The sequence below is a fragment of the Scyliorhinus canicula genome, chromosome 15 (genome assembly GCF_902713615.1).
Source record: "Scyliorhinus canicula chromosome 15, sScyCan1.1, whole genome shotgun sequence".
NCBI classification, from domain to species: domain Eukaryota; kingdom Metazoa; phylum Chordata; class Chondrichthyes; order Carcharhiniformes; family Scyliorhinidae; genus Scyliorhinus; species Scyliorhinus canicula.
Window position 1 is genome coordinate 85,359,144 of NC_052160.1, and position 26,706 is coordinate 85,385,849.

The window sequence follows — 26,706 nt, forward strand, 5'->3', positions numbered from 1 at the left end:
TTTGTTCCTGATATACCTATAGAAAGCCTTAGGGTTTTCCTTGATCCTATCCGCCAACGACTTTTCGTGTCCTCTCCTCGCTCTTCTTAACTCTCCCTTTAGGTCCTTCCTGGCTAACTTGTAACTCTCAAGTGCCCTAACTGAGCCATCATGTCTCATCCTAACATAAGCCTTCTTCTTCCTCTTGACAAGTGCTTCAACTTCCTTAGTAAACCACGGTTCCCTTGCTCGACAACTTCCTCCCTGCCTGACAGGTACATACTTATCAAGGACACGCAGTAGCTGTTCCTTGAAAAAGCTCCACATTTCGATTGTACCCATCCCCTGCAGTTCCTTCCCCATCCTATACATCCTAAATCTTGCCGAATAGCATCATAATTGCCTTTTCCCCAGCTACAATTCTTGCCTTGCGGTATATACCTATCCCTGCCCATCGCTAAAGTAAACATAACCGAATTGTGATCACTATCACCAAAGTGCTCACCTACATCTAAATCTAACACCTGGCCGGGTTCATTACCAAGTACCAAATCCAATGTGGCATCGCCCCTTGTTGGCCTGTCTACATACTGTGTCAGAAAACCCTCCTGCACACACTGCTCAAAAACTGACCCATCTATAGTACTCGAACTATAGTATTTCCAGTCAATATTTGGAAAGTTAAAGTCCCCCATAACAACTACCCTGTTACTCTCGCTCCTGTCGAGAATCATCTTTGCTATCCTTTCCTCTACATCTCTGGAACTATTCGGAGGTCTATAGACAACTCCCAACAGGGTGACCTCTCCTCTCCTGTTCCTAACCTCGGCCCATACTACCTCAGCAGACGAGTCCTCAAACGTCCTTTCTGCCGCCTTAATACTTTCCTTGATTAACAATGCCACCCGCCCCGCCCCCCCCCCCCCCCCCCCCCTTTTACCATCTTCTCTGTTCTTACAGAAACATCTAAATCCTGGAACCTGCAACAATCATTACCCGCCCAAACAAATCCCCATATCAGTGCATTCACCTTCCTAAAAAACGCCTTTGGAATGAAGATCGGGAGATTCTGGAACACAAATAAGAACATCGGTAGAACCATCATTTTCACCGACTGCACCCATCCCGCCAACGACAGTGGGAGCACGTTCCACCTCCTAAAATCCCCCTTCATCTGTTCCACCAGCCAAGCTAGAGTCAGCTTATGCAGCTGCTCCCAATCCGCACCACCTGAATGCCCAAATACCGAAAGCTCGCCCAGATTACTCTAAACGGCAACTGCCCCAACCTCCTCTCCTGCCCCCTCACTTGGATCAGAGAAACCTCACTCGTCCCCCTTTTTGTATCCCGAGAACCAACCAAATTCAATATGCTCATAATCCCCCCAATAACTTCCATAGGATTTGATAGAGCAGTAAATCGCTCTTTCACAACGAAACCGTATGCTCCACCCCCTCCCCGCACTATTCCCTGCCATCCCTTGATGCTCTAGCTCCATTGCCAATGGCTCTATAGCCAAGGCAAAGAGCAATGAGGAGAGTGGACATCCCTCCCTCGTCTCCCAGTGCAACCTGAAATACTCCAAACTCACCCGGTTCGTTCACACATTTGTTGTCAGCACCCGGTACAACAGCCGGACCCAGTCCACAAACCCCTGTTCAAACCCAAACCCAGCACCTCCCACAAATAGTCCCACTCCAGCCGGTCGAAGGCCTTCTCTGCATCCATGGCGACCACCACTTCGTCCCTCCGAGGTCATCATTATAACATTTAACAGATGCCAGATGTTGGCCGCCAGATGCCTCCCCTTAACAAACCCCGTCTGGTCTCCCCTATCACCCCTGGCACACAGCCCTCAATCCTTGAGGCCAAGATCTTGGCCAGCAACTTAGCATTTAATAATGAAATTGGCCAGTAAGACCCACACTGCTCCGGATCCATACCCCTCTTTAAAATTAAGGAGATCGAGGCCTGCGATAATGTAGGGGGGGGATCACCCCCCTGCTCCCTCGCCTCATTGAATGCCCTTATCAGCAGGGCCCCCAAGTCAAGGGTCAATGTCTGTTCAGAGTCTGCACGTTCTCCCTGTGTCGCCGTGGGTTTCCTCCGGGTGCTCCGGTTACCTCCCACAAGTCCGGAAAGATGTGCTGTTAGGTAATTTGGACATTCTGAATTCTCCCTCTTTGTACCCGAACAGGCACCGTAATATGACGACTAAGAGCTTTTCACGGTAACTTCATTGCAGTGTTAATGTATCTATTTGTGACACTAATAAAGATTATTATTACTATACTTTGAAAGTGTACACATTGGGGCTCCTGCAGTATCTGCAAAGCACATCCTCCTTAAATTCACAAAAAACCCTGTTATAGTCAGATTTGGGACAGGCAGGATAAGGGAATCATTTTTACCCCTCCTCACATGTTCATTATACACCATCCAAGACAAAACAGCCCACTGGATCACTTCCTTCAACATTCACTCCATCTACCAATTACACACAGTAGCAGCCGTGTGTACCATCTACAAGATGTACTGCAACAACTCATTAAGGTTCCTTCGGCAGCACCTCCCAGACCCATAACCTCTACCATCTAAAAAGGACAAGGGCAGCAGATACCTGGGAACACAACTACCTGCAAGTTCCTCTCTAATTCACTCACTATCCTGAGTTGGAAATATATCACCGTACCTTCAATGTCGCTGGGTCAAATTCCTGGAACTCACTCCCTGACAGCACTGTGGGTGTACCTACACCACATTGACTGCAGCGGCTTAAGGGCAACTAGGGATGGGCAATAAATAATATGGTAGCAAAATTCACACCCCAGGAATGAATAGAAAACAAAAGTCCAGATGTTGAAGACAAAGGCTGGGATTCTCCGTTTCAGAGACTAAGTGTTGACGTCAGGGCTGAATCCGTGGTGTTCTATGACCATGGAATTGGTGGCGGCAACGAGCAACCCGGGATCAGTTAAGGGGCTAGCACTGGTGCCACGTGGAACCCGAGCAATTCCAATGGCAAACTGTGTCCAATTCGCCAGGGTTGGGATTGGCACTCGAGAGGCTGACAAGCTGCAGCCACATACAAGCACTCCACTCCCCACACACACTCATCCCAAGATGACAGCATGAATAACGCACTCCGGTTCACAGAAGCAGAGCTGGAGACCATGTTAGACGCTGTGGATAATAGGCGGGCCACCCTGTTCTCCAGGGTGGGAACGAGGTTGCCACCCATCGCCGTACACCTTGCCTGGGCATGGGTAGCAGAGGCCATGAGTGCCATGGTCCCCACTGCCAGGACAGGACAGCAGTGCCCGAAGAAGCAGCACAACCTATTCATTGCATTCACACAACCGGTGTCACTCTGTGCAGCCAGGGACCCAGTTGGGCAGTCAGTGGGGTGTGCAGCAAGATGGCTGCCTTGTAGACCGTGGCAACGACGGTCCGAGCTTGGACACCACCCTAGTCCTGAGGGCCAATGACACCACGGCCCAGGGCTTTGGGGGGGGGGGGGGGGGGGGGGGGGGGAAAGAGTAGTGGGGAGTGACCAGGTGTTGGGGTGACTCTCAGGACTAGGGTGCTGTCCAAGCACAGACCGGCATTGCCGCGGCCTCTGCCACCCATGCCCAGGGCCCGGCACTGGGTGGCAGCCTCATTCCCACCCATGCCAGGGGCAGTATCGGCAGCGCCTCTGGGAACATGTCTCACCTCTTCTCTCCCTCAGCAGCCACGGCGGCTGTTTCCCGATTTTTAAAACCACAAGTGAAACTCACCGTCGGTAATTCTCCTGGCGGAGGCTCTGGAGAAGACTGGGTCAGGCCCGTTAATGAAATGCCAACGCCGTTCATAGAACGTGTTGACACTACTGTCGAGGCACCAGCGCATGGCATTCTTTTTTAAAATTTAAATAACCCAATTCACTTTTTTTTTCCAATTAAAGGGCAATTTTGCGTGGCCAATCCACCTACCCTGCACATCTTTGGGTTGTGGGGGTGAAACCCATGCAGACAGGGGAAGAATGTGCAAACTCCACACGGACAGTGATGCGGGGCCAGGATCGAACCCGGATTCTCAGCGTCGTGGGGCAGCAGTGCTAATCACGGCGCCACCATGCCACCCCAGAGCATGGCATTCTGTCGGGTGCCTGGCACCGGCCACGATTTTTGGCTCACGCGTAATTCTGTGCCCAATCGCGTTTGACAATTGTCTGCCGTCTGCTGAATCCAACCCAAATTTTCTACAAGGGCTTCGGGATATATTCTATTAAAGAGATTGATTATTTAACGTTAAAAATTATACCATTAATTTCTTTGATTGTTTGCAATTAGAAGATTTTAACTTTAAAAGACAATACCATTTGGAGTTCCACAGAAATACTGTGACATCTTTTCATAGTCACTGCAACCCATCCAACTCTGCCCCAATAGGGTGACTTTCTCACCCAACGGAAAGGCTAAAACAGTCTCTCTGATAATGAAATACTGCATTGTATGGCAAGATGCCACCCGTTGTTGTTCCTAATTCATCACACAGGAGACTTAAGCCCCTGCAGAGGATGGGCCTCTTGATCAGGAGTGGACTCCTTTGGGAGACTGGAGTCTTGTGATAACAGGCTCAGCAGATAGGGGACCCGCTCTTTCTGCTGCTGTTCAGAGTCTCCATTGCAAATGTTTGAGCTCGTTATTCATTTTGAAAGGATGGGCCAGGCAACAGATACAGACTGTTTCCAGAGTGGCCTAGATCAACCAGGATTTGGATATAAATGGAAGAAGTTGACCGAGAGTTTTAGAAACCTCTGTATTACACGGCCATGACACAATGGATTGCACCCGACAACACATCGACCCATTTAAGAATAGAATAGACAGGTGCTCGACGGAAAGGGGGCACCAAGGATATGGAAAGGGGCAGCAGCATGGAGTTTCGTACAATTGTCTGCTGTAATCTCTGAGACAACCCTGGAGAAATGGCATAAACAGCTTGTACAGCCAGGAGTATTATATCCTAACACATCAAAAAATCAAATTCAGTTTCCAACTATCTCAATATAATGTGGTCACGCCCTTTTCCAGAATCTTTACACCAAGTTGTGCTACCCAAGAGAGTCTTTTTCCCCAGTGGGCGAGACCACCTCAAGTGATTCCTCTCTGGGACTGTTCAGCTATCACTGAATCTTTCCCCATCTACCCCTCGAGCTCCTTGTTAACTCCCAGCTCCACATTACTACAGGGAGCGTAGTAAAGGGATGGCTCTCCCAAGTACAGGGGAAAGCCGGAATCTGGATGGTCACACTGCGATCTCCCAAAATAATTGGCGGGCAACCAAACAAAACTAGGCTCAGGATTTTGATCATCGAACTGATTCGCCAAAAGGAATCCTGGAGATCTTTCTTTAAAATTTGTTCATGAGAGGTGAACAGTTGCCCATCACAAGATGCCTTCAAGATCTTAACTCGGCTCATACTATCGAGGAGCTGAAACTCACGATGGAACTATCAGTGGTCCCGAGAAATAAAGGATAGTTCTTTATAAGTGTTAGGGCAAGGGAAGAGGTGCAGTGTTCTGTGTGGTTTCCTTCCATGTGCAGTCTCAGCGGCAGAGGGCTGAAACCATTGCTGCAATAATTGGGAAGAGCCCTGGAGAAAAGTCCTCAGTTGTGAGGCATGTTCCTTGGACTCTACAAGGCAAAGGGAACTGTTCCATTTTGAAATGAGCCATGTTGAACACAAAAAAGATAGCATTTGCAGACTTTCTGCACATACTTTTTCATTTCGCTGCATGACACGATCACTTAAAGCGGCAGCAGAATCTGGTAGCACATAGACCAAAGCTCTTAACCTGCAGTTAAGAACCCACAATTTTCCGAGGCCCATGCAGGGGGGGGGGGGGGGGGGGGGGGGGGGGATTTAGGAATTCACCCAGGGGTGTATTATTTAGAGAAACTCCAGGGGGATATCAGGAGATTGTGAGATGTAGGGAGTAATGGGGGTGTTCCTCATGGGTAGGGGGTAATGGGGGTGCCCCTCATGGGTAGGAGGTAATGGGGGTGCTCCTCGGGGGTAGGGGGTAATGGGGGTGCTTCTCAGGGGTAGGGGTAATGGGGGTGCTCCTCAGGGGTAGGGGGTAATGGAGGGGTGCTCCTCAGGGGGAGGGGGTAATGGAGGGGTGCCCCTCAGGGGTAGGGGTTAATGGAGGGGTGCCCCTCATGGGTAGGGGGTAATGGGGGTGCTCCTCGGGGGTAGGGGGTAATGGGGGTGCTTCTCAGGGGTAGGGGTAATGGGGGTGCTCCTCAGGGGTAGGAGGTAATGGAGGGGTGCTCCTCAGGGGGAGGGGGTAATGGAGGGGTGCCCCTCAGGGGTAGGGGTTAATGGAGGGGTGCCCCTCATGGGTAGGGGGTAATGGGGTGCTCCTCGGGGGTAGGGGGTAATGGGGGTGCTTCTCAGGGGTAGGGGTAATGGGGGTGCTCCTCAGGGGTAGGGGGTAATGGAGGGGTGCTCCTCAGGGGGAGGGGGTAATGGAGGGGTGCCCCTCAGGGGTAGGGGTTAATGGAGGGGTGCTCCTCAGGGGGAGGGGGTAATGGAGGGGTGCTCCTCAGGGGGAGGGGGTAATGGAGGGGTGCTCCTCAGGGGGAGGGGGTAATGGAGGGGTGCTCCTCAGGGGGAGGGGGTAATGGAGGGGTGCTCCTCAGGGGGAGGGGGTAATGGAGGGGTGCTCCTCAGGGGGAGGGGGTAATGGAGGGGTGCTCCTCAGGGGGAGGGGGTAATGGAGGGGTGCTCCTCGGAGAATACAGAGGTGGGCTCCCGGGGGGGGCAGCAGATGCTGGGGCGAGGCACCGGAAGTGGGGTTAACGAGGGCATTTAGAGGCGCCCTCTGGGAGCGGGGTTATGAGTGTATTCACAGATGTCCCCAGAGGGTGGGGGTATCTGGAGACGCTGCCCTGGGTCCTCCAAGGATATTTAGAGACCTCCATGGTGGGGTACGAGGATATTTAGAGATGCTATGGCTGGGGCAGATAACGAGTATTTAGAGACGTTCCCCCGGGGAGTGGGCAGTGTAAATGTAGACGCTCCCTGCCCCGGGGCGAGTGGGCAGTGTATTTGGAGACGCTCCCTGCCCCCCCGGGGAGGGGGGCAGTGTATTTTGAGACGCTCCCTGCCCCGGGGAGTGGGCAGTGTATTTTGAGACGCTCCCTGCCCCGGGGAGTGGGCAGTGTATTTTGAGACGCTCCCTGCCCCGGGGAGTGGGCAGTGTATTTTGAGACGCTCCCTGCCCCGTGTCGTACCTGCGCTGCTGTCGGTTTCCAGTGAATCTTCCTCGTCCTCGAACAGTTTGTCCACAATGGCCGCCGTTTTCTCCTCCGGATTCTTCATTCTACCGCCCAGAACCGCCATCCAGGGAAAGTGAAATCTGCCCCCGCCTCCCGGCCGGAACTCGGCCCCCAGGCCGCGCCCCCGAAGCCGGTTCCGCCCCCAGGGAGCAGCCCCCGGGGAACGTCTCCAAATCCCCCGTACCCCCGGGGAGCGTCTCCAAATCCCCCCTACCCTCGGGGAGCGTCTCCAAATCCCCCGTACCCCCGGGGAGCGTCTCCAAAGCCCCCCTACCCTCGGGGAGCGTCTCCAAATCCCCCCTACCCTCGGGGAGCGTCTCCAAATCCCCCCCACCCCGGGAGAGCGTATCAAAATCCCACCCTACCCCTGGGGAGCGTCTCCAAATCCCCCACCCTTGGGGAGCGTCTCCAAATCCCCCCTTCCCCCGGAAAGCGTCTCGAAATATCCAATACTCAATGGCGCGCCCTAAATAACCCATATCTCACGGAAGCGTTTCTAACTGCTCCTACCCTGAGAGCATCTCTAACTTCCCATATCTCCAGGGAGCATCTCTAAATACTGCATCGCCCCAGGGAGCATCTCTAAATACCACTAACTCTGTAACATCTCTAAATAATCCATAATACTGGGAGCGTCTCTCAATACCCCAACGTCCGCTGAGTGGCACTAAATACCCCGGGAGCAATTCTAAATACTCTCAGTAGCGACTCTAAATACCCCAGGGCCCGTGTCTAATTACCACCTATCCCAAGGTGCGTCTCTAAATACCCATACACTGAGGGAGCATCTCTAAATACCACATACCCCGGGGAACATCCCTAAATACCCTATAAATCATCAGGAGCGTCCTTGAATACCCCATACCCCCAAGAGTGTCTCTGAATACCCCAGACCCCTGGGGAGCATTTCTAAATACCCCTGGGAACGTCTCAAAATATCTCCACCCCTGGGGAGCACTGCTAAATACCCTTACCCCCAGGGAGTGTGTCTAAATACCCCTACCCCTGGAATTGTCTCTAAATACCCCACGCTGGATTCTCCGTTCCTGAGACTAAGTGTTGATGCCAAAGGAAGATCTGTGGAGTTTCACAACAGGAAAATCGGTGCCACACCTGCACCAATTCTGATACCACTAATGGGCTAGAACCGGCACCACGTGGAACACAATCAATTCTAATGAAAAATGGTGCCGATGCGCCGGGTCTGTGATTGACACTCAGGAGGCTGGCAAGCTGCAGCTGTACAGAGGCCACCTGCCCGGGCCCCATGTCAAGCCCATCCTCGCCCTCCCCGGCATCCTCCTTGTCGGACGAGGCCTACCCTTCCTCGTCATACCCCTCCTCCAGCACGTCGCCCCTCTGCTGCGCAATGTTGTGGAGGATGCAGCAGACTGCCACGATGCAGGTCACCCTCCCAGACTCAGGCACCTGAACTGCTGTGGTGAACCACTGTACACCTTTATTAGGGGATGTAAGATAAGACCTGTATTACAGGTTCACTGGTAGCCCCTGCCGGCTGGCTCCGTCCAATAGGAGGAGTATAAAAATGTGTGTCCTCCATTCAGCAGCCATTTCGCCAGCTGCAGTAGGAGGCCACGCATCTGACTGTAATAAAGCCACAGTTGTACCCAACCTTAGTCTTTGTGCAATTGATCATGCATCAATTTATTGCAGTCAGATTTTCAACAAGATGGACATCAGAATCAAACCAGATCGCCTGCAGCTGGATCCGCACTTGCCTGACGCCAGAAAGGACTTTAATCACTGGCTGGCTTGCTTCGAGGCTTACATCAACGCAGTGAACCCCACACCGACGGAGGCTCAGAAGATACAGGTCCTGTATTCCAAGTTGAGCTCAAGCGTTTTCCCGCTGATCCAGGACGCCCCGACTTACGTGGAAGCCATGGCACTCCTAAAAGAGAACTACGCACAGAAAGGGAACACACTCTTCGCCAGGCACGTACTCGCCACTCGCTCTCAACTCCCTGGTGAGTCCATCGAAGACTTCTGGCAGGCTCTAATGCCACTCGTCCGGGACTGTGACTGTCAGGTCGTTACGGCGACCGAACATTCTAATCTTCTCATACGCAATGCGTTCGTAACGGGGATTGGGTCGGACCTTATCCGACAATGACTGCTGGAAGGGACCACGCTCGACCTAGTGGAGACAAAAACATTAGCGTTCTCCATGACTGTCACCTCCCGTAATGTTCAGGCCTACCCCTCTCGCCATGCAGCCCACCCCTCCTATCCCTCCTGGACCCCGCAAACGACCCCCCCCATCTGGGGCCCTGCCTAGCCAATACGCCTGCGCCATACGCCAATCCGCACACCCCAGGGGTCCCCGCTGCTACTTCTGCGGCCAACAGAAGCACCCCTCAGGCAGCACAGTGGCCTCGTGGTTAGCACTGCTGCCTCACGGCGCTGAGGTCCCAGGTTCGATCCCGGCTCTGGGTCACTGTCTGTGTGGAGTTTGCACATTCTCCCCGTGTCTACGTGGGTTTCGCCCCACAACCCAAAAATGTGCAGGCTAGGTGGATTGGCCACACTAAATTTCCCCCTTAATTGGAAAAAATAATTGGGTAATCTAAATTTATTTTAAAAAAAACCAGAAGCACCCCCGCCAACGCTGCCCGTCCTGCTCCGCCACTGGTAAGTCTTGTAACAAAAAGGGCCACTTCGCCGCAGTGTGCCAGGCCGCACAGTCGCCGCTATTGCCCCCTCCCCCCAGCCAAACGCACAATGAGCGCCGCCAACATCTTCCCCTCAGTCCACGTGCGACCCATGGGCGCCGCCATCTTGTCCAGCTCCGCTAATGTGCAGCCCATGGGCCCCGCTATCTTGTCCTGCCCCCGCAAATGGGCGCCGCCATTCTGTTCCCCGCAGGACGTCCGGACGCTGCCATCTTGTCTTCCCCACGGGGCAGGAATGCCAACGACATCCCAAGACCTGGGCCGCCAACGCTCTCCATCTGATACCTCTGACGATCACCCACAGCTCACCTTGATGACGCTGGACCAGTCTCGTCCACACAACCTGGCCACCGCTTCGACAACGGTGAAAATCAACAGCCACGTTGTAGAAATCAATATTTTTCCCGCTTCTGGACTGTGGTAGAAAGATTCAACAACGCTCGTTATGGAAAAATAACAAGACTTTATTTACGAACAGACTGCATGCAGTAAAGGCTGAAACTTGAGGTCAGAGAGCAGTTAGTATTACTGCTGATTCCTTCCTAAGTTCGCGCTTTCACAGAGAATCAGCTCAATATTTATACATTATCAAAATCAGGATTACGTGACTACAGCTCAGTCAGGAATTCGATCAGAAGTATAAACATAAGCAATATCATAAAACAGGCGTCACCTTGCTGACCTTCCAGGACTCTTTGTCTCTTCACTCATACCATTATCTTGTCCTTTGATGGAACATTAAAAGGTCGAAGGAAACTTGTTCCTTCCTGACCTTATCTCGTCTTATTTAGACTGCCTTGGGTTATGACGAGTTAGTCTTATCAGACGTTGCGGAGCTCAGGCATTTCGGAACGGCTTGACCTTCTCCAATCTTATTCAGGCTTTAAGTCATGCGAAGTCAGCTTTTCTTACATTGTACCAAATAGTTGACCAGTTTTCCCATCATGCTATTACTTATTTCATACAACATCACGTGATGTCGCCTGCTGGACTCCGGGAGCACCGAAAGCTTCATACACCCGGATACGGTAAGGCGTTGCTCCTTCACGGTCCACCTCACCAATCAACGGATCTCCATGGCCTCTGGATCCCATTCTGTCCCGATCCGAGGGTCCTGCACGGTCACTCTCACAGTCCAGGGCGTAGAATTCAGCGGTTTCAGTCTCTACGTCCTCCCTAATCTCTGCGCTGCACTATTGCTGGGCCTGGATTTTCAGTGCAATCTCCAGAGCATCACTGTGTGGTCGATGAGTACTCCAGATTCCCCTTTGCCATCCCATGCCCTGATATGACGTCTGCCACCATCATCAAAGCCTTCAACACAATCTTTGCGCTGTTCGGTTTCCCCGCCTACATCCACAGTGAAAGGGGATCCTCATTCATGAATGATGAGCTGCGTCAGTTCCTGCTCAGCAGGGGTATCATCTCCAGCAGAACGACCAGCTGCAACCCCAGGGGAAACGGGCAGGTAGAGAGGGAGAACGGGACGGTTTGGAGGGCTGTCCATCTGGCCCTACGGTCCAGGAACCTCCCAGCCTCTCGCTGGCAGGAGGTCCTCCCTTATGCACTACACTCCATCCGGTCACTACTGTGCACAGCCACAAATAACACACCCCATGAACGTCTTTTTACCTTCCCCAGGAAGTCCACATCCGGGGTGTCACTCCCGACTTGGCTCGCAGTTCCAGGACCGGTCCGGCTCCGTAGGCACGTCCGACTCCACAAAGCGGACCCGTTGGTGGACAGGGTACACTTGCTCCACGCCAACCCCCAGTATGCCTACGTGGAGTTCCCCAACGGCCGCCAAGATACAGTCTGCCTCAGGGACCTGGCACCGTCAGGTTCCAACCAAACACACTTCCCCACCCAGGCGCCACCATCCCCTCCCCCAGCGCTACCAACATTAACCCCACCAGGCCCATCCCTCCTTCCCCTGCCCACGCAAGAGGACAAAGAAGATTTCGGCACGCTCCCGGAGTCACCCGACAGCAGGCCAGCACCAGCACCGACATCGGTGTCGCTAGCACCGCCAGCACCGCCATCGCCGCCACCGTTACGTCGCTCCCAGCGAATCGTCAAAGCACCGGATCGACTGAACCTCTGACGGGCACCGGACCGTCAAAATGGACATTTTTTTCCTCCCCCACTTCTTTTCTAAGACACTGTACATAATTCTCAACACTGTATATAGTTCCACACCACCCCCGCCGGACTCATTTTTAACAGGGGGTGAATGTGGTGAACGACTGTACACTTGTATTAGGGGATGTAAGGTAGAACCTGTACTACAGGTTTGCCGGTAGCCCCTGCCGCCTGGCTCCGCCCACTAGGACCTGTATAAATATGCGTGTCCTCCGTTGATCTGCCATTTCGCCAGCTGCAGCAGGAGATCACACACCTTACTGCAATAAAGCCACAGTTGTACCCAATCTGAGTCTTTGTGCAATTGATCTTCAGTTGCCGACGCACTGCTCGATCACATTGCTGGTCGCTGTATGGGTGTTGTTGTAGCAGGTCTGTGCATCGGTCTTTGGCCTTCGGATAGGTGTCATCAGCTACGGACGCAGTGTGTAACCCCTCAGCTGCGGAGGGTGGGGGGGGTGTGCCACACTCGATTATGTCAGAAATCGCCGAATGTGCCAGGATGAATGCATCGTACACACTGCCCGGGTATTGGGCGCAGAGGTGTACGATGCACAGCTGATGGTCACAGAGCAGCTGAACGTTCATTGAGTGGTACCCCTTTCGGTTTGTGAAGATTGGCCTGCTATCCGCCGCTGCTCATAGAGCAACACGCACCCCGTCAATCAGCCCTGGACCCGGGACATCCTGGCGATGGTCACCAACCCCGCTGCCCGGGCATCCTGGTGGGCTCGGTCCACATCGAAAAGAATGTATGACTCCGCCTGGGCATATAGGGCCTCAGTAAGGGCATGGATGCATCTGTGCACCAAGCTCGGTTAGATCCCGGACAGGTGCTCACTTGGAGACTGGAAGGATCCCATTGCATAGAAGTTCAGCGCAACCGTCACCTTGACGGACACCGGGAGTGGGTGTCCTCCCCTATTCCCTTGAGGAGCCAGGTATGCCAACATCTGGCAGATGTGTTGCACTGCACCCTTGTTCATCTGCAGTCTTCAACGGCATGTTCGGTCCAGCAGGTCCTCGAATGAGAGGCGGCGCCAGTACACACGAGACCACATGCGGCGCCTCCTTGACACCCCCTCCTCCTCGGCCTGTTGGATGGCTGGCCCTCCACCCAGTGCGGCTGCCACCTTCCTGCCCCTCTGCAGCCTGTTCCACTGCTGGCATCTCTGCTGCTGCAGCCTGCTGCTGCAGCCTGCTGCTGAAACTCCCCCCACTTATCCGGCTGCAGGCAGCAACCATTGCTGGTTGAACTCCAAAATCCAGGGGGTGTGAGGCCAACAAGTTAGCATGGTGCATATTCCTGTACCCAACCAGGTTCGACAGGTTATTCGGTGGCCCCGGTTGGCATTGAGGGCTCCGCCCCTGCACTTCTCCGCCCCCAACCCCTTCACCCCTGCTCCGTCATTGGCCGTGGGCTCCTCCAGCCCTGGCGCCCGTCCTTGATGCCAGGCCTACCATTGGCTGGCACTTGCCTCGCTGGGGGCTGCCGTGAGTGTTGCCCTGGGTGGACCGCCAGTGGGTGGCAGCCGGTTGGGTGGGATGCTTGGGGTGGGGGAGGGGGTTGGTGTGGTGGGGGGGGGGGGGGGGGGTGCAGTGGTGGAGGAACATATGTGGCAGGTGTCACTGTGCAGGACCGGGGCCAAGGTGGGTGGTCAGTAGGTGTGCAGCAAGATGGCCGCTATAATGGCGGTCAGTGCCTGGGTACCGCCCCTATCCCGTGGGACGGTCACCATGGCTGCTTGGCCTGTTCCCCCCCCCTCTCCCAGCCCTGGCATGTCCCAATCCACCCCCTCCCCCCTCACCCCACCCGAGTCAGCACGGCTGTCAGCCCATGGTCGCTGCTTTCCGTGTCCTATCTCCTCTCTCTCTCACAGCAGCCACTACACCAAGTTCACGATTCTTGAGAGCACACATAGACCGCGCCGTCGGAAACTCAGGCCATTGGAGGCTCACTAATGAGATGCAAAGGCCGTTAAAACACCACACACATTTACAGCATTTTTGGGGTGACGGAGAATCACGATTTGGCGACAAACAGGCGCCTGCCGCGATTTTGACGTCAGAAGCTATTCTCTGCCCAATCGCAATTCCTGATTTCGGCATCAGCCAACGGAGAATCCCATCTCCCATATCCACAGAGAATGTCTCTGAATACTCCATACCCCGGGGACCGTTTCCAAATACTCCATACCCCGGGGAGCCTCTCTAAATACTCCATACCCTGGGGAGCGTCTCTAAATACTCCATACCCCGGGGAGCGTCTCTAAATACTCCATACCCCGGGGAGCGTCTCTAAATACTCCATACCCCGGGGACCGTTTCCAAATACTCCATACCCCGGGGAGCCTCTCTAAATACTCCATACCCTGGGGAGCGTCTCTAAATACTCCATACCCCGGGGAGCGTCTCTAAATACTCCATACCCCGGGGAGCGTCTCTGAATACCTCAAGCCCCAGGGAGCGTCTCTAAATACCTCAAACCCTGGGGAGCGTCTCTGAATACTCCATACCCCGGGCAGCGTATCTGAATACCTCAAGCCCTGGGGAGCATCTCTAACTAGCCCTTATCCCTGAGGCGCATCAATAAACGTCCCATGCCTCTGAGGAATGGTAGTGCCACAAATCCCGGGAGAGCATCTTTAAACGCACCATACCCCTGGGGAGTGCCCCTAAATAACCCTACCACCGGGAAGAGTCTCTAATTACCACTGCCCCTGGGGAGTGTCTCTAAATACCCGATCCTCCTGGAGCATCTCTAAATATCACCTACCCAGAGGGAGCATCTCTAAATGCCCTATAACCACAGGGAGCATGTCTAAATAGCTCCTACCCCCGGGACCATTTCTAACTACCCTCTAGCCCTGGTAACAATCTCTAAATACCCTCTACTCCTAGGGACTAAATACCCCCACCAACCAGGAGCTTCTCTAAATACCCCATACTGCCAGGGACCATCTGTAAATACCCCCTACACCTGAGAGCGTCTCTAAATACCCCATTCCCCCTAGGGAGCATCTCGAAAACCCCTATCCCAAGGGCCATCTTTAAACACTCCCTACCCCGGCAATCAACTTTAAATTCCCCCAAGGGGCTTCTCTAAATCCACCTACCCCGGGGAGTATCTCCAAATGCCTCCTACATCCGGGAACCATCTCTTTTTTAAAAATGTATTTTATTACCAACATGTATCAAAACAGGTTACAACACATAAACACCCAGGGAAACATACTTCTTAGCAATCAACTATACAGTTCTGTATAAATTTTTTCCCCTTTCTCACCCTCCCCCCACTTCCCTCCTCATCACCCTGCGACGAACAGCTCCTCAAATACGGTCACAAACATCCCCCACCTTTTCTCAAACCCCTCTGCAGAGCCCCTTAACTCATATTTCTCTAATCGCAGGAAGTTGTCCAGGTCACCGAACCAAGCCGCTACCTCCGGTGGCGATGCCGACCGCCACTCCAGTAAAATTTGTCATTGTGCAATCGGACAGGCGAAGGCCACGACATCGGCCTTCCTCCTCTCCATGAGCTCTGGCTTCCCTGAAACCCCAAATATCGGCACCAAAGGGTCCGAGTCCACCTCCCCCTCCACTATCCTGGCTAAGACCGCAAACTCTCCCGTCCAGAATTTTCCCAATTTTTCGCAACCCCAAAATATGTGCGCGTGTTTCACTGGCCCCTGCCCACACCTCTCACACTCATCTGTACCCTCTGAATGAACCCACTCATTCTCGCCCGAGTCATATGCAACCTGTGCACCACCTTAAACTGTATCAGGCTCATCCTTACCCAAGAGGAGATCCTGTTTACCCTTCGCAGTGCCTCACTCTATGCTCCCCAATTGCTGTCCCCTCCCAACTCCCCTTGATTTTCACCACCCACTCGCCTCCCTGCTCCCCTAGCCACTTGTAAATATCCTCAATTCTTCCCTTCCACATCCGGAAGCAGCAGTCGCTCCTGTTGCTCTTCATGATATGATGTTATATCCCAACAGCGTCGCCAATACTGTGGGTATTTCTATTTATCTTGGTGAACCACAAGCCTTCCCTTATATCGATCAAATGACCACATAACCAGTTAGTTAGTTCAAAAGATGGTTTATTTACACAAGGGTTACTTCGACATGCAAACACAATATCTACGACAAGTTAAACTACACCTATCAGCTACAATAACCTATACTTAACTTCAGGGCAACCGGAACTGTGCAAATGGATAAGGCCTTGATCAAGATTTCACTTGGCTGGTTTGAAGAAAATGGCTCTGTCTCTGCTGGGCTCATCCATCAGGTAGCAATCGTTGGTCTTGAACTTGGCTGGCTGTTCTTGCTACAGTTGGCTGGCATAGGCCGGATTCAAAGGAGCTGGCACAGGCTGGATCCAAAAGAGACAGAACACATGGCTGTGTCCTCTTTTATCCCCCTGGGATTTCACGCTCTTTGGGGCGGTCCTTAACCTTGGACCCAATAGTTTGACAGAGCTCTGATCACTGTCTTCGATTTCGGCCAATAATGGGGCGGGTGCCTTGGTAGGTGGGCGGGTCCTTAGCGGTCATTGACCTTGGCAGTTGGGCTCTCTGAGTAAAGGGTGTGGCGCCGATCAGTCTGTGGCTGTATCGGTTTCTTGATTGGAGTCCAATTGTCCTGGAAAACGGGCCATTAAAAATGCAAACGAGCGGGGGATTCGATCAGGTGTAGCTACCTATGTTTCACATAAGTTCTGTATCTGTCTGAGTCCTGGGTTGGCCATAATTCCCATGGTCCTTTGCAGATGGCCATCTTAGATGTCTGCACTCCAGTCGGGTGTATCCCAGCAAACTAGGGTACTCTCTCCCTTATCTCCTCCAGACTGGCGAACCCTTCCTCCAAATACAGATCCCTCACCTTGGCCAGCCCCACGTCCCTCAACCTCCTATATATACTATCCCTCCCCAACACCCACCCCGGCTTCCGAGACCATCTTTAAATCCTCCCAACCCCAGGGAGCATGTCTAAATAGCTCATTCTCCTGAGGACCATCTCTAAATACCCTGGGAGTGTCGCTAAATTCCCCATTCTCCCGGGGACCGTCTTTAAATAACCCCTACCCCCAGGGTCTGTCTCTTAAATACTCCCTACCCCAAGGGACCATCTCTAAATACCCCTACACCTGGAGAGCTTCTCTAAATGTCCTCTACTCCCGGGGCCATCTTTAAACACCCCCTACCCTGGGGAGAATATCTAAATACCCCCAGAGAGCTTCTCTAAGTCCCCCTACCTCGTGGAGCATCTCTAAATACCCCCGGGGGGAGTCTCTAAATACCCCCGGGGAGAGTCTCTAAATACCACATAGCCCAGCGATTGTCTCTAAATACCCCTATCCCTGAGGAGCACCTCCAAATTCTCTCTACCCCTAGGGGCCATCTTTAAGCACACCTTATCTCGGGGAGTGTGTCTAAATACCCCGGGTGTGTGTCTACATACACCATTCCCCTGGGGACCATCTCCACATACTGCCTACCCAGAGGAGCATCTCTAAATGCCCAATATCCCTGGGGAGCATCTCTAAATACCCCGGGAGCATCGCTAAATTCCCCATTCCCCTGGGGACCATCTTTAAATAACCTCTACCCACAGGGACTGTCTCTAAATTACCTCTACTCTCGGAGCCATCTTTAAACACCCCCTACCCTGGGGAGCATCTCTAAATACCCCCAGGGATCTTCTCTAAATCCCCCTACCTCGGCAGAGGCACTGTGAATGGCCCCTAAACTTGTGCCCCTACATGAGGCCACCTCCATCTGCTCCTACACCGACCCCTGCCCACTACCCACTTTCTGACCATTGCTAAGTTTGCCGCCCAATAGTAGTTTCTAAAATTTGGTAGGGCCAGCCCGCACTGTCCCTCTCCCTTGACCCCCTCCAGAAACACCTTCTTTACCCACGAGGTTTAGCCCACCCACACAAACCAAGAAGTCACCACATTCACCCTCTTAAAGAAAACCTTGGGGATAAAAATCGGCAGACACTGAAATATAAATAAAACCTTCGGGAGGACCCTCTGTGGTGATGTGCATCACTGTAAATACACAAGGGGTTAATGTAAATACATGTAGACTGGCTAGACACTAGAGGGAGCACCAGAGACATGACACACAGACACTCAACCAATAGATCAGTTAGATAAGACACGGCCAATGGGCATTCATGATACACACAGAGGTGACACGACCACAGGAGGGCATTACACCAACCCATATATAAAGGACACCACACACATAATCTGCCTCTTTCCAGTGGAGACAGTCAGTGAATAGAGACACAGGGTTGATTCAATATCACTCCCTCCCCCCGTTCTATCCCCTGCCAGTTCTTAATGCTCTCAACGTCATCGCCAGTGACTCTATAGCCAAGGCAACAACAGTGGGGAGAGTGGACATCCCTGTCTCGTCCTCCAGTGCAGCCTAAAATAATCCGAGCTCACCCAGTTCGCCTGCACACTCGCCACAAGTGCCTGGTACAGCAACCAGACCCAGTCCACAAAACCCTGCCCAAACCCAAACTGCCCCAGGACCTCCCATAAGTATTCCCACTCCATCCGATCAAAGGCCTTTTCTGCTTCCATGGCGACTACCACCTCCAACTCTCGTCCCTCGGAGGGCATCATTATCACATTTAACAATCTTCTAATATTCGCCGCCAACTGTCTCCCCTTCACAAACCCCGTCTGGTCCTCCTCTATCGCCTCTGGCACACAGTCCTCTATTCTCGAGGCCAAGATCTTGGCCAATAGTTTGGCATCTACATTTAGCAGGGAGATTGGCCTATACGACCATTGTTCCGGGTCCTTTTCCCGCTTCAGGATGAGAGAAACCGAGGCCTCTAACATCGTCGGGGGGCGAACACCCCTCCCTCCCTATCCTCATTAAACGCCCTTACCAGCAGGGGTCCCAGCACACCCGAGAACCTTTTGTAAAATTCCACTGGGTACCCGTATGGGCCCGGGGCCTTGCCCGAATGCATTGCCCCCAACCCCTTCACATCAACCAGCCCAACTGGGGCTCCTAGGCCCCCCACCAGCTATTCTTCCACCCTCAGAAACTCCAATCCCTTGAAAAACTGCCTCATCCCTTCTGTCCTGGCTGAGGTTTCTGACTCGTATAACCTGCTATAAAAGTCCCTGAACACCCCATTCACCCCCACTGGGTCCAAGACCGTATTCCCCCTTTGTCCTTTACTGCCATAATCTCCCTCGCCGCCTCGCGCTTCCTCAGCTGGTGTGCTAGCATCCTGCCAGACTTCTCCCCATATTCGTACACCGCCCCTCTCGCCCTTCTCAGCTGACCCACTGCCTTCCCTGTAGACAGCAACCATCTCCATCTACAGCGTTTGCCACTCCTTCAACAGCTCCGCCTCCAGGGTTTCCGAATACCTCCTGTCCACCTGGAGAATCTCCTCGACCAACCTATCCATCGCCGCCCACTCCGCCTTCTCCCTGTGTGCCTGTATCGAAATAAACTCCCCTCTCACTGCTGCCTTGAATGCCTCACAAACCGTAGCTGCCGAAACCTCCCCCGTATCGTTTATCTCCACATACCTCCTAACGGCCTCCCTCACCCGCTCACACATCCCTTCTCCGCCGGCAGCCCCATATCTGACCTCCATTGCGGGCGCTGGCCCCCTCCCCTTACTCACCCGCAGGTCCACTCAGTGCGGGGCATGATCGGACACCACATTCGCCGAGTACTCAATGTCCACCAGCTCCGCCAGTAATGGCCTATCCATAATAAAGAAGTCAATTCAGGAGTACACTCTGTACACATGGGAGAAGAACGAGTACTCTTTCGCTCGATTTCACGATTTTTAAAAGCACAAGTGAACCGTGTTGGCAGGAACTCGGCCCATCGGAGGCGGAGAATCGCGGAGGCGCCGGACAATACCAGGACAGGCCCGCTAATGACAGGCAAACGGTGTTTACTGTACCTGCGTTCCAGTACACATTGACACCGCTGTCGAGGTGACTGATGATCGCGATTTTGGCGTCGGAACCTGTTCTCTGCCCAATCGCGTTTCGCGACTTCGGTGTCAGCAAACGGAGAATCCCATCTCTAAATACCCCATACCTCCGGAGGCATCTTTAAATACCTCCACTCCTGGGAAGCAACTCTAAATACCCCCTACCCCTGGGGAGCATGTCGAAATACCCCATAGCCTTGGGGAGCATGTCAAAATACCCCATAGCCCTGGGAAGTGTCTAAGAATATCTCCTACTCCCCCAGGCAGAATCTCTAAATACTCCCGGAGAGTTTCTCTAAATACCCCTTAGCCCTGGGGAGCGTCTCTAAATAACCCTTAGCCCCAGGGAGCATCTCTAAATATCCCCTACTCCCCAGGGAGCATCTAAAGACCCCCTAGCCCCCAGGTAGTGTCTCTAAATATCTCCTACCCTCCAGGGCGCATCTCTAAATACCCCATCTTCACGGGGAGTGTCTCTAAATACCCCTAACCATTGGGGAACATCTCAAATTCATTCATACCCCAGAAGCGAACCTCTAAATACCCCCATACCCTCAGGAAGCAGCTGTAAATAGCTCCATGGAGTGACTTTAAATGCTCCGTGTCCCTGGGGTGCAACCATAAATGACCCATGCCCCTGGGATCATTTCTAACTACCCCCATTCTCCTGGGGAGCATCTTTAAATAACCCGTACCCTAGGGAATGTCTCTAAATTTCACAAGCTCTAAGAAGCATCTTTAAATACACCTGTGCCCCAGGGGAGCATCCCTAATACACTCGTACCCCTGGGGAACATCCCTCAGTACACCTGTACCAAGAGAGGGGCTGTCAGAGAGGTAGGGGAGGGTGGTCAGAAAGAGAGGCGATGTCATAGAAACATAGAAAATAGGAACAAGAGTAGGCCAATCAGCCCTTCGATCCTGCTCTGCCATCATTATTTTTGTTTTAAAAGTATTTTTATTCCAAATTTTCAACTTTTTACATTTTACAAAAATAACAAACCCACCCAACATTTTAGACCCCCCTCCACCCATGCCCCCCCCCCCCCCACCCCCTCCCCCTCCCCCCCTTAGAGCAAACTTCACCTTCTGTTGCTCAGAAGGGAAGGGGGGAAAGGAGTAGAACATTGGTAATTGGGGACTCAATAGTCAGGGGCACAGATAGGAGATTTTGTGGGAGCGAGAGAGACTCACGTTTGGTATGTTGCCTCCCAGGTGCAAGGGTACGTGATGTCTCGGATCGTGTTTTCCGGGTCCTTAAGGGGGAGGGGGAGCAGCCCCAAGTCGTAGTCCACATTGGCACTAACGACATAGGTAGGAAAGGGGACAAGGATGTCAGGCAGGCCTTTAGGGAGCTAGGATGGAAGCTCAGAGCGAGAACAAACAGAGTTGTTATCTCTGGGTTGTTGCCCGTGCCACGTGATAGTGAGATGAGGAATAGGGAGAGAGAGCAATTAAACACGTGGCTACAGGGATGGTGCAGGCGGGAGGGATTCAGATTTCTGGATAACTGGGGCTCTTTCTGGGGAAGGTGGGACCTCTATAGACAGGATGGTCTACATCTGAACCTGAGGGGCACCAATATCCTGGGGGGGAGATTTGTTAGTGCTCTTTGGGGGGGGTTTAAACTAATTCAGCAGGGGCATGGGAACCTGGATTGTAGTTTTGGGGTACGGGAGATTGAGAGTATAGAGGTCAGGAGCACAGATTTGACTTCGCAGGAGGGTGCCAGTGTTCAGGTAGGTGGTTTGAAGTGTGTCTTCTTCAATGGCAGGAGTATACGAAATAAGGTAGGGGAACTGGCAGCATGGGTTGGTACCTGGGACTTCGATGTTGTGGCCATTTCAGAGACATGGATAGAGCAGGGACAGGAATGGTTGTTGCAGGTTCCGGGGTTTAGGTGTTTTAGTAAGCTCAGAGAAGGGGGCAAAAGAGGGGGAGGTGTGGCGCTGCTAGTCAAGGACAGTATTACGGTGGCGGAAAGGATGCTAGATGGGGACTTTTCTTCCGAGGTAGTATGGGCTGAGGTTAGAAACAGGAAAGGAGAGGTCACCCTACATAGAACATAGAACAGTACAGCACAGAACAGGCCCTTCGGCCCTCAATGTTGTGCCGAGCCATGATCACCCTACTCAAACCCACGTATCCACCCCATACCCGTAACCCAACAACCCCCCCCTTAACCTTACTTTTATTAGGACACTACGGGCAATTTAGCATGGCCAATCCACCTAACCCGCACATCGTTGGACTGTGGGAGGAAACCGGAGCACCTGGAGGAAACCCACGCACACAGGAGGAGGACGTGCAGACTCCACACAGACAGTGACCCAGCCGGGAATCGAACCTGGGACCCTGGAGCTGTGAAGCATTTATGCTAACCACCATGCTACCCTGCTGCCCTGTTGGGAGTTTTCTATAGGCCACCTAATAGTTCTAGGGATGTAGAGGAAAGGATGGCGAAGATGATTCTGGAAAAGAGCGAAAGTAACAGGGTAGTTGTTATGGGAGACTTTAACTTTCCAAATATTGACTGGAAAAGATATAGTTCGAGTACATTAGATGGGTCATTCTTTGTACAATGTGTGCAGGAGGGTTTCCTGACACAATATGTTGACAGGCCAACAAGAGGCGAGGCCACATTGGATTTGGTTTTGGGTAATGAACCAGGCCAGGTGTTAGATCTGGAGGTAGGTGAGCACTTTGGAAACAGTGACCACAATTCAGTGACCTTTACATTAGTGAAGGAAAGGGATAAGTATACCCCGCTGGGCAAGAGTTATAGCTGGGGGAAGGGCAATTATGATGCCATTAGACATGACTTAGGATGTGTAGGTTGGAGAAGTAGGCTGCAAGGGTTGGGCACACTGGATATGTGGAGCTTGTTCAAGGAACAGCTATTGCATGTTCTTGATAAGTACGTACCAGTCAGGCAGGGAGGAAGGGGTCGAGCGAGGGAACCGTGGTTTACCAAAGAAGTGGAATCTCTTGTTAAGAGGAAGAAGGAGGCCTATGTGAAGATGAGGCGTGAAGTTTCAGTTGGGGCGCTTGATAGTTACAAGGAAGCGAGGAAGGATCTAAAGAGAGAGCTAAGATGAGCAAGGAGGGGACATGAGAAGTCTTTGGCAGGTAGGATCAAGGAAAGCCCAAAAGCTTTCTATAGGTATGTCAGGAATAAAAGAATGACTAGGGTAAGAGTAGGGCCAGTCAAGGACAGTGGTGGGAAGTTGTGTGTGGAGGCTGAGGAGATAAGCGAGATACTAAATGAATACTTTTCGTCAGTATTCACTCAGGAAAAAGATAATGTTGTGGAGGAGAATGCTGAGACCCAGGCTATTAGAATAGATGGCATTGAGGTGCGTAGGGAAGAAGTATTGGCAATTCTGGACAAGGTGAAAATAGATAAGTCCCCGGGGCCTGATGGGATTTATCCTAGGATTCTCTGGGAAGCCAGGGACGAGATTGCTGAGCCTTTGGCTTTGATTTTTATGTCATCATTGGCTACAGGAATAGTGCCAGAGGACTGGAGGATAGCAAATGTGGTCCCTTTGTTCAAGAAGGGGAGTAGAGATAACCCCGGTAACTATAGGCTGGTGAGCCTCACGTCTGTTGTGGGTAAAGTCTTGGAGATGATTATAAGAGATACGATTTATAATCATCTAGATAGGAATAATATGATTAGGGATAGTCAGCATGGTTTTGTGAAGGGTAGGTCATGCCTCACAAACCTTATCGAGTTCTTTGAGAAGGTGACTGAACAGGTAGACGAGGGTAGAGCAGTTGATGTGGTGTATATGGACTTCAGTAAAGTGTTTGATAAGGTTCCCCACGGTCGGCTATTGCAGAAAATACGGAGGCTGGGGATTGATGATGATTTAGAGATGTGGATCAGAAATTGGCTAGTTGAAAGAAGACAGAGGGTGGTGGTTGATGGCAAATGTTCAGAATGGAGTTTAGTTACGAGTGGCGTACCACAAGGATCTGTTCGGGGGCCGTTGCTGTTTGTCATTTTTATAAATGACCTAGAGGAGGGCACAGAAGGTTGGGTGAGTAAATTTGCAGACAACACTAAAGTCGGTGGAGTTGTAGACAGTGTGGAAGGATGTTGCAGGTTACAGAGGGACATAGATAAGCTGCAGAGCTGGGCTGAGAGGTGGCAAATGGAGTTTAATGTAGAGAAGTGTGAGGTGATTCACTTTGGAAAGAATAACAGGAATGCGGAATATTTGGCTAATGGTAAAATTCTTAGCAGTGTGGATGAGCAGAGGGATCTCGGTGTCCATGTACATAGATCCCTGAAAGTTGCCACCCAGGTTGATAGGGTTGTGAAGAAGGCCTATGGTGTGTTGGCCTTTATTGGTAGAGGGATTGAGTTCCGGAGCCATGAGGTCATGTTGCAGCTGTACAAAACTCTGGTACGGCCGCATTTGGAGTATTGCATACAGTTCTGGTCGCCTCATTATAGGAAGGACGTGGAAGCTTTGGAACGGGTGCAGAGGAGATTTACCAGGATGTTGCCTGGTATGGAGGGAAAATCTTATGAGGAAAGGCTGCTGGACTTGAGGTTGTTTTCGTTAGAGAGAAGATTAAGAGGTGACTTAATAGAGGCATACAAAATGATCAGAGGGTTAGAGACGGGTGGACAGTGAGAGCCTTCTCCCGCGGATGGAGGTGGCTAGCACAAGGGGACATAGCCTTAAATTAAGGGGTAATAGATATAGGACAGACGTCAGAGGTAGGTTTTTTACGCAAAGAGTGGTGAGGCCGTGGAATGCCCTACCTGCAACAGTAGTGAACTCGCCAACATTGAGGGCATTTAAAAGTTTATTGGATAAGCATATGGATGATAATGGCATAGTGTAGGTTAGATGGCCTTTAGTTTTTGACTTCCCATGTTGGTGCAACATCGTGGGCCGAAGGGCCTGTACTGCGCTGTATCGTTCTATGTTCTATGTTCTATGTTCTCGAGGCTAAAACATCTGCTCCTACACCCACCTGCAGCCTCGGCCGGTCCGACACCCCAAATATGGCTTCTAGGGAATGGGCTCCACAGCCACATGCAAAAACCCTCAAAATGGTGATGGAAACGTCCCTCCGAAACGTTTCGAGCTTCGGGCAGGACCGGAACCTATGCACACGGTTCGCAGGACTCCTCCCACAATGCTCGCCGACATCTTCAAACAGCCGCCTCATCCTAGACTTTGTCAGGTGCACCCTGTACATTACCTTCAGCTGTATCAGCCCCAGCCTCACGCAGGAAATTGAGGCATTTACCCTCCGCAGTACCGTACAGCACAATCCTTCCTCCAGCGCCACACCCAGCTCTTTCTCCACTTAGCTTTAACCACCTCCATGGACACCTTATCCGCCTCCAAAATCCTCCCATAAATATGCGAGACGGCCCCCCTCCTCTCCAATGCCCCCCCTGATAGAACCCCCTCCAACAACAAAGAGGAAGGCACGATCGCAAAGACCTTCCTCGCAAAGTCCCGCACCTGCATATACCGGAATCTCTCCCCCCCCCCCCCCCCCCCCCCCCCCCCCACCAACCCAAACTTCTCAGTCAACAACTCCTTCATCTTCCTTATGTCCTTCTCCTCCCATCTCTGGAACCTCACATCCATCCTCCCCGGCTCCAATCCGTGATTACCCTGATCAGCATCTCCCCAACCCCACTTCCAAACTAAAATGTTGCCGAACTGCCTCCAAATCTTCAGCCACCATCGGACACCTTTGGGCCATCAGGAGCTGTGCCGTTACGAACGCCCGCAACCCCGACCCCCTGCATGAACCCACCTCCATCCTTACCTACAAAGCCCCTGTCTCCCTTCCATCCCTGAACCTTCTCTGCATTCACATCAGATAGTATATCAGATTCGGGAGCTCTAACCCACCCCCCCCCCCCCCCCCCAACCCCCCACCCTATACAAACAAGGATATCAGCCTATCCGCCAGCTGAAAAATGCCTTGAGCAAAAAGACCGACACTGAAACAGAAACATAAATTGTGGTAAAATGTTCATCTTCACTGCCTGTGCCCGGCCCGCCCCGCCAGCGACAGAGGGAGATTATCCCACCTCAACAAGTCGGCCTTCACCCTCCCCACCAAGCTTGAGAAATTCTACTTCTCAAGACCTGGGCCACCTGCACCCCGAGATGCCTAAAGTGAGACACTGCCACAAGGAATGGCAACCCCCCACCTCCCCCCCCACTCCAGCCCCATGGAGGGGAAACCACAAAATACCCACTTTTCACCAAATTCAGCTTATACCCTGAGAATGTCCCAAATCTTTGAAGCAAATCCATTGTCCCCCACTAATGAAACCAGCTCCGAAGTGCCTAACTACTAAACAAAGACCGATGTTCAACCCCCCCCACCTCACAATCCCCTTCCACAACTCTAAGCTCCTCAGCGCAACGCCAAGGGCTCTATCACCAAGACAATCAGAAAGGGGACAATAAGAAGTCTTACAACACCAGGTTAAAGTCCAACAGGTTTGTTTCAAACACGAGCTTTCGGAGCACTGCTCCTTCCTCAGGTGAACACCACCCACCAGG